Source organism: Amaranthus tricolor, chromosome 3 (assembly GCF_026212465.1).
Source record: "Amaranthus tricolor cultivar Red isolate AtriRed21 chromosome 3, ASM2621246v1, whole genome shotgun sequence".
NCBI lineage: Eukaryota > Viridiplantae > Streptophyta > Magnoliopsida > Caryophyllales > Amaranthaceae > Amaranthus > Amaranthus tricolor.
The window spans coordinates 3920430-3927356 of record NC_080049.1 but is presented as its reverse complement, the minus strand read 5'-3'; positions in this window follow the sequence as shown (position 1 = coordinate 3927356).

The following is a 6927-nucleotide window of genomic DNA, read 5'->3' as shown; positions in this document are numbered from 1 at the left end:
CTACTTTATGCGCAAAAGTGGCAATAACGCTTGAAAACCCTTAAAAGCTCAACTGAACACGCAATTTCTAGCATATGACTATGATTTTCAATTCTATCCACTTAAACACCATAATCTATACCAAATAGTGTTGTGTGCCAAGTTGCGTGCAAAACAAACCAACTTTGAGCTACTTGATGCGCAAAAGTGGCAAAAACGCTTAAAAACCCTTAAAATCGTAACTTAATACGTAATTTCTAGCGTATGACTATGATTTTCAATTCTAACCCACTTCAACACAACAATACATACCAAATAGTGTTGTGTGCCAAGTTTCTTGCAAAACAAACCATGTTTGAGCTACTTTATGCGCAAAAGTGGCAAAAACGCTTAAAAACCCTTAAAATCGCAACTTAACACGTAATTTCTAGCATATGACTATGATTTTCAATTTTAACCACTTCAACACAATAATGTATACCAAATAGTGTTGTGTGCCAAGTTTCGTGCAAAACAAAACAAGTTTAAGCTACTCTATGCGCTAAACTGGCAAAAATGCTTAAAAACCCTAAAAAACTCAACTTAACATGTAATTTCTAACACATGACTATGATTTTCAATTCAAACCACTTCAACACAATAATATATACCAAATAGTGTTTTGTGCCTAGTTTCGTGCAAAACAAACAAAGTTTGACCTACTTTATGCGCAAAAGTGGCAATAACGCTAGAAAACCCTTAAAAGCTCAACTGAACACGCATTTCTAGCATATAACTATGATTTTCAATTCTAACCACTTAAACACAATAACATATACCAAATAGTGTTGTGTGCCAAGTTCCGTGAAAAACAAACCAACTTTGAGCTACTTTATGTGCAAAAGTGGCAAAAACGCTTAAAAACACTTAAAATCGCAACTTAACACGTAATTTCTAGTATATGACTCTAATTTTCAATTTTAACCACTTCAACAAAATAATGTCTACCAAATAGTGTTGTGTGCCAAGTTTCGTGCAAAACAAACCATGTTTGAGCTACTTTATGCGCAAAAGTGGCAAAAACACTTAAAAACCCTTAAAATCGCAACTTAACACGTAATTTCTAACATATGACTATGATTTTCAATTCTAACCACTTAAACACAATAATCTATACCAAATATTGTTGTGTGGCAAGTTGCGTGCAAAACAAAGCAAGTTTGAGCTACTTTATGCGCAAAAGTGGCAAAAACGCTTCAAAACCCTTAAAAGTTCAACTTAACACGCAATTTCTAGCATATGATTATTATTTCCAATTTTAACCATTTAAAGACCATAATATATACCAAATAGTGTTGTGTGCCAAGTTGCGTGCAAAACGAATCAAGTTTGAGCTACTTTATGCGCAAAAGTGGCAAAAACGCTTAAAAACCCTTAAAATCGCAACTTAACACGTAATTTCTAGCATATGACTATGATTTTCAATTCTAACCACTTCAACACAATTATATATCCCAAACAGTCTTGTGTGCCTAGTTTGGTGCAAAACAAACCTAGTTTGAGCTACTTTATGCGCAAAAGTGGCAAAAGCGCTTCAAAACCCATAAAATCGCAACTTAACACGTAATTTCTAGCGTATGAATATGATTTTCAATTCTAACCCAATTCAACACTATAATATATACCAAGTAGTGTTATGTACCAAGTTTCGTGCAAAACAAATCAAGTTTGAGCTACTTTATGCGTAAAAGTGGCAATAACGCTTGAAAACCCTTAAAAGCTCAACTGAACACGCAATTTCTAGCATATGACTATGATTTTCAATTATATCCACTTAAACACAATAATATATACCAAATAGTGTTGTGTGCCAAGTTCCGTGAAAAACAAACCAACTTTGAGCTACTTTATGTGCAAAAGTGGCAAAAACGCTTAAAAACACTTAAAATCGCAACTTAACACGTGATTTCTAGTATATGACTCTGATTTTCAATTTTAACCACTTCAACAAAATAATGTCTACCAAATAGTGTTGTGTGCCAAGTTTCGTGCAAAACAAACCATGTTTGAGCTACTTTATGCGCAAAAGTGGCAAAAACACTTAAAAACCCTTAAAATCGCAACTTAACACGTAATTTCGAACATATGACTATGATTTTAAATTTTAACCACTTAAACACAATAATCTATACCAAATACTGTTGTGTGGCAAGTTGCGTGCAAAACAAAGCAAGTTTGAGCTATTTTATGCGCAAAAGTGGCAAAAACCGCTTGAAAACCCTTAAAAGTTCAACTTAACACGCAATTTCTAGCATATGATTATTATTTCCAATTTTAACCATTTAAACACCATAATATATACCAAATAGTGTTGTGTGCCAAGTTGCGTGCAAAACGAACCAAGTTTGAGCTACTTTATGCGCAAAAGTGGCAAAAACGCTTAAAAACCCTTAAAATCGCAACTTAACACGTAATTTCTAGCATATGACTATGATTTTCAATTCTAACCACTTCAACACAATTATATATCCCAAACAGTCTTTTGTGCCTAGTTTGGTGCAAAACAAACCTAGTTTGAGCTACTTTATGCGCAAAAGTGGCAAAAGCGCTTCAAAACCCATAAAATCGCAACTTAACACGTAATTTCTAGCGTATGAATATGATTTTCAATTCTAACCCAATTCAACACTATAATATATACCAAGTAGTGTTATGTGCCAAGTTTCGTGCAAAACAAATCAAGTTTGAGCTACTTTATGCGTAAAAGTGGCAATAACGCTTGAAAACCCTTAAAAGCTCAACTGAACACGCAATTTCTAGCATATGACTATGATTTTCAATTATATCCACTTAAACACAATAATATATACCAAATAGTGTTGTGTGCCAAGTTCCGTGAAAAACAAACCAACTTTGAGCTACTTTATGTGCAAAAGTGGCAAAAACGCTTAAAAACACTTAAAATCGCAACTTAACACGTGATTTCTAGTATATGACTCTGATTTTCAATTTTAACCACTTCAACAAAATAATGTCTACCAAATAGTGTTGTGTGCCAAGTTTCGTGCAAAACAAACCATGTTTGAGCTACTTTATGCGCAAAAGTGGCAAAAACACTTAAAAACCCTTAAAATCGCAACTTAACACGTAATTTCGAACATATGACTATGATTTTAAATTTTAACCACTTAAACACAATAATCTATACCAAATACTGTTGTGTGGCAAGTTGCGTGCAAAACAAAGCAAGTTTGAGCTATTTTATGCGCAAAAGTGGCAAAAACGCTTGAAAACCCTTAAAAGTTCAACTTAACACGCAATTTCTAACATATGATTATTATTTCCAATTTTAACCATTTAAACACCATAATATATACCAAATAGGGTTGTGTGCCAAGTTGCGTGCAAAACGAACCAAGTTTGAGCTACTTTATGCGCAAAAGTGGCAAAAACGCTTAAAAACCCTTAAAATCGCAACTTAACACGTAATTTCTAGCATATGACTATGATTTTCAATTCTAACCACTTCAACACAATTATATATCCCGAACAGTCTTGTGTGCCTAGTTTGGTGCAAAACAAACCTAGTTTGAGCTACTTTATGCGCAAAAGTGGCAAAAGCGCTTCAAAACCCATAAAATCGCAACTTAACACGTAATTTCTAGCGTATGAATATGATTTTCAATTCTAACCCGATTCAACACTATAATATATACCAAGTAGTGTTATGTGCCAAGTTTCGTGCAAAACAAATCAAGTTTGAGCTACTTTATGCGCAAAAGTGGCAATAACGCTTGAAAGCCCTTAAAAGCTCAACTGAACACGCAATTTCTAACATATGACTATGATTTTCAATTCTATCCACTTAAACACAATAATCTATACAGAATAGTGTTGTGTGCCAAGTTGCGTGCAAAACAAACCAACTTTGAGCTACTTGATGCGCAAAAGTGGCAAAAACGCTTAAAAACCCTTAAAATCGTAACTTAATACGTAATTTCTGGCGTATGACTATGATTTTCAATTCTAACCCACTTCAACACAACAATATATAGCAAATAGTGTTGTGTGCCAAGTTTCTTGCAAAACAAACCATGTTTGAGCTACTTTATGCGCAAAAGTGGCAAAAACGCTTAAAAACCCTTAAAATCGCAACTTAACACGTAATTTCTAGCATATGAATATGATTTTCAATTTTAACCACTTCAACACAATAATGTATACCAAATAGTGTTGTGTGCCAAGTTTCGTGCAAAACAAAACAAGTTTAAGCTACTCTATGCGCTAAAGTGGCAAAAATGCTTAAAAACCCTAAAAAACTCAACTTAACATGTAATTTCTAGCATATGACTATGATTTTCAATTCTAACCACTTCAACACAATAATATATACCAAATAGTGTTTTGTGCCTAGTTTCGTGCAAAACAAACAAAGTTTGACCTACTTTATGCGCAAAAGTGGCAATAACGCTAGAAAACCCTTAAAAGCTCAACTGAACACGCATTTTTAGCATATAACTATGATTTTCAATTCTAACCACTTAAACACAATAACATATACCAAATAGTGTTGTGTGCCAAGTTCCGTGAAAAACAAACCAACTTTGAGCTACTCTATGTGCAAAAGTGGCAAAAACGCTTAAAAACACTTAAAATCGCAACTTAACACGTAATTTCTAGTATATGACTCTAATTTTCAATTTTAACCACTTCAACAAAATAATGTCTACCAAATAGTGTTGTGTGCCAAGTTTCGTGCAAAACAAACCATGTTTGAGCTACTTTATGCGCAAAAGTGGCAAAAACACTTAAAAACCCTTAAAATCGCAACTTAACACGTAATTTCTAACATATGACTATGATTTTCAATTCTAACCACTTAAACACAATAATCTATACCAAATATTGTTGTGTGGCAAGTTGCGTGCAAAACAAAGCAAGTTTGAGCTACTTTATGCGCAAAAGTGGCAAAAACGCTTGAAAACCCTTAAAAGATCAACTTAAAACGCAATTTCTAGCATATGATTAAGATTTCCAATTTTAACCATTTAAACACAATAATATACACCAAATAGTGTTGTGTGCCAAGTTGCGTGCAAAACGAACCAAGTTTGAGCTACTTTATGCGCAAAAGTGGCAAAAACGCTTAAAAACCCTTAAAATCGCAACTTAACACGTAATTTCTAGCATATGACTATGATTTTCAATTCTAACCACTTCAACACAATTATATATCCCAAACAGTCTTGTGTGCCTAGTTTGGTGCAAAACAAACCTAGTTTGAGCTACTTTATGCGCAAAAGTGGCAAAAGCGCTTCAAAACCCATAAAATCGCAACTTAACACGTAATTTCTAGCGTATGAATATGATTTTCAATTCTAACCCAATTCAACACTATAATATATACCAAGTAGTGTTATGTGCCAAGTTTCGTGCAAAACAAATCAAGTTTGAGCTACTTTATGCGTAAAAGTGGCAATAACGCTTGAAAACCCTTAAAAGCTCAACTGAACACGCAATTTCTAGCATATGACTATGATTTTCAATTATATCCACTTAAACACAATAATATATACCAAATAGTGTTGTGTGCCAAGTTCCGTGAAAAACAAACCAACTTTGAGCTACTTTATGTGCAAAAGTGGCAAAAACGCTTAAAAACACTTAAAATCGCAACTTAACACGTGATTTCTAGTATATGACTCTGATTTTCAATTTTAACCACTTCAACAAAATAATGTCTACCAAATAGTGTTGTGTGCCAAGTTTCGTGCAAAACAAACCATGTTTGAGCTACTTTATGCGCAAAAGTGGCAAAAACACTTAAAAACCCTTAAAATCGCAACTTAACACGTAATTTCGAACATATGACTATGATTTTAAATTTTAACCACTTAAACACAATAATCTATACCAAATACTGTTGTGTGGCAAGTTGCGTGCAAAACAAAGCAAGTTTGAGCTATTTTATGCGCAAAAGTGGCAAAAACGCTTGAAAACCCTTAAAAGTTCAACTTAACACGCAATTTCTAACATATGATTATTATTTCCAATTTTAACCATTTAAACACCATAATATATACCAAATAGGGTTGTGTGCCAAGTTGCGTGCAAAACGAACCAAGTTTGAGCTACTTTATGCGCAAAAGTGGCAAAAACGCTTAAAAACCCTTAAAATCGCAACTTAACACGTAATTTCTAGCATATGACTATGATTTTCAATTCTAACCACTTCAACACAATTATATATCCCGAACAGTCTTGTGTGCCTAGTTTGGTGCAAAACAAACCTAGTTTGAGCTACTTTATGCGCAAAAGTGGCAAAAGCGCTTCAAAACCCATAAAATCGCAACTTAACACGTAATTTCTAGCGTATGAATATGATTTTCAATTCTAACCCGATTCAACACTATAATATATACCAAGTAGTGTTATGTGCCAAGTTTCGTGCAAAACAAATCAAGTTTGAGCTACTTTATGCGCAAAAGTGGCAATAACGCTTGAAAGCCCTTAAAAGCTCAACTGAACACGCAATTTCTAACATATGACTATGATTTTCAATTCTATCCACTTAAACACAATAATCTATACAGAATAGTGTTGTGTGCCAAGTTGCGTGCAAAACAAACCAACTTTGAGCTACTTGATGCGCAAAAGTGGCAAAAACGCTTAAAAACCCTTAAAATCGTAACTTAATACGTAATTTCTGGCGTATGACTATGATTTTCAATTCTAACCCACTTCAACACAACAATATATAGCAAATAGTGTTGTGTGCCAAGTTTCTTGCAAAACAAACCATGTTTGAGCTACTTTATGCGCAAAAGTGGCAAAAACGCTTAAAAACCCTTAAAATCGCAACTTAACACGTAATTTCTAGCATATGAATATGATTTTCAATTTTAACCACTTCAACACAATAATGTATACCAAATAGTGTTGTGTGCCAAGTTTCGTGCAAAACAAAAC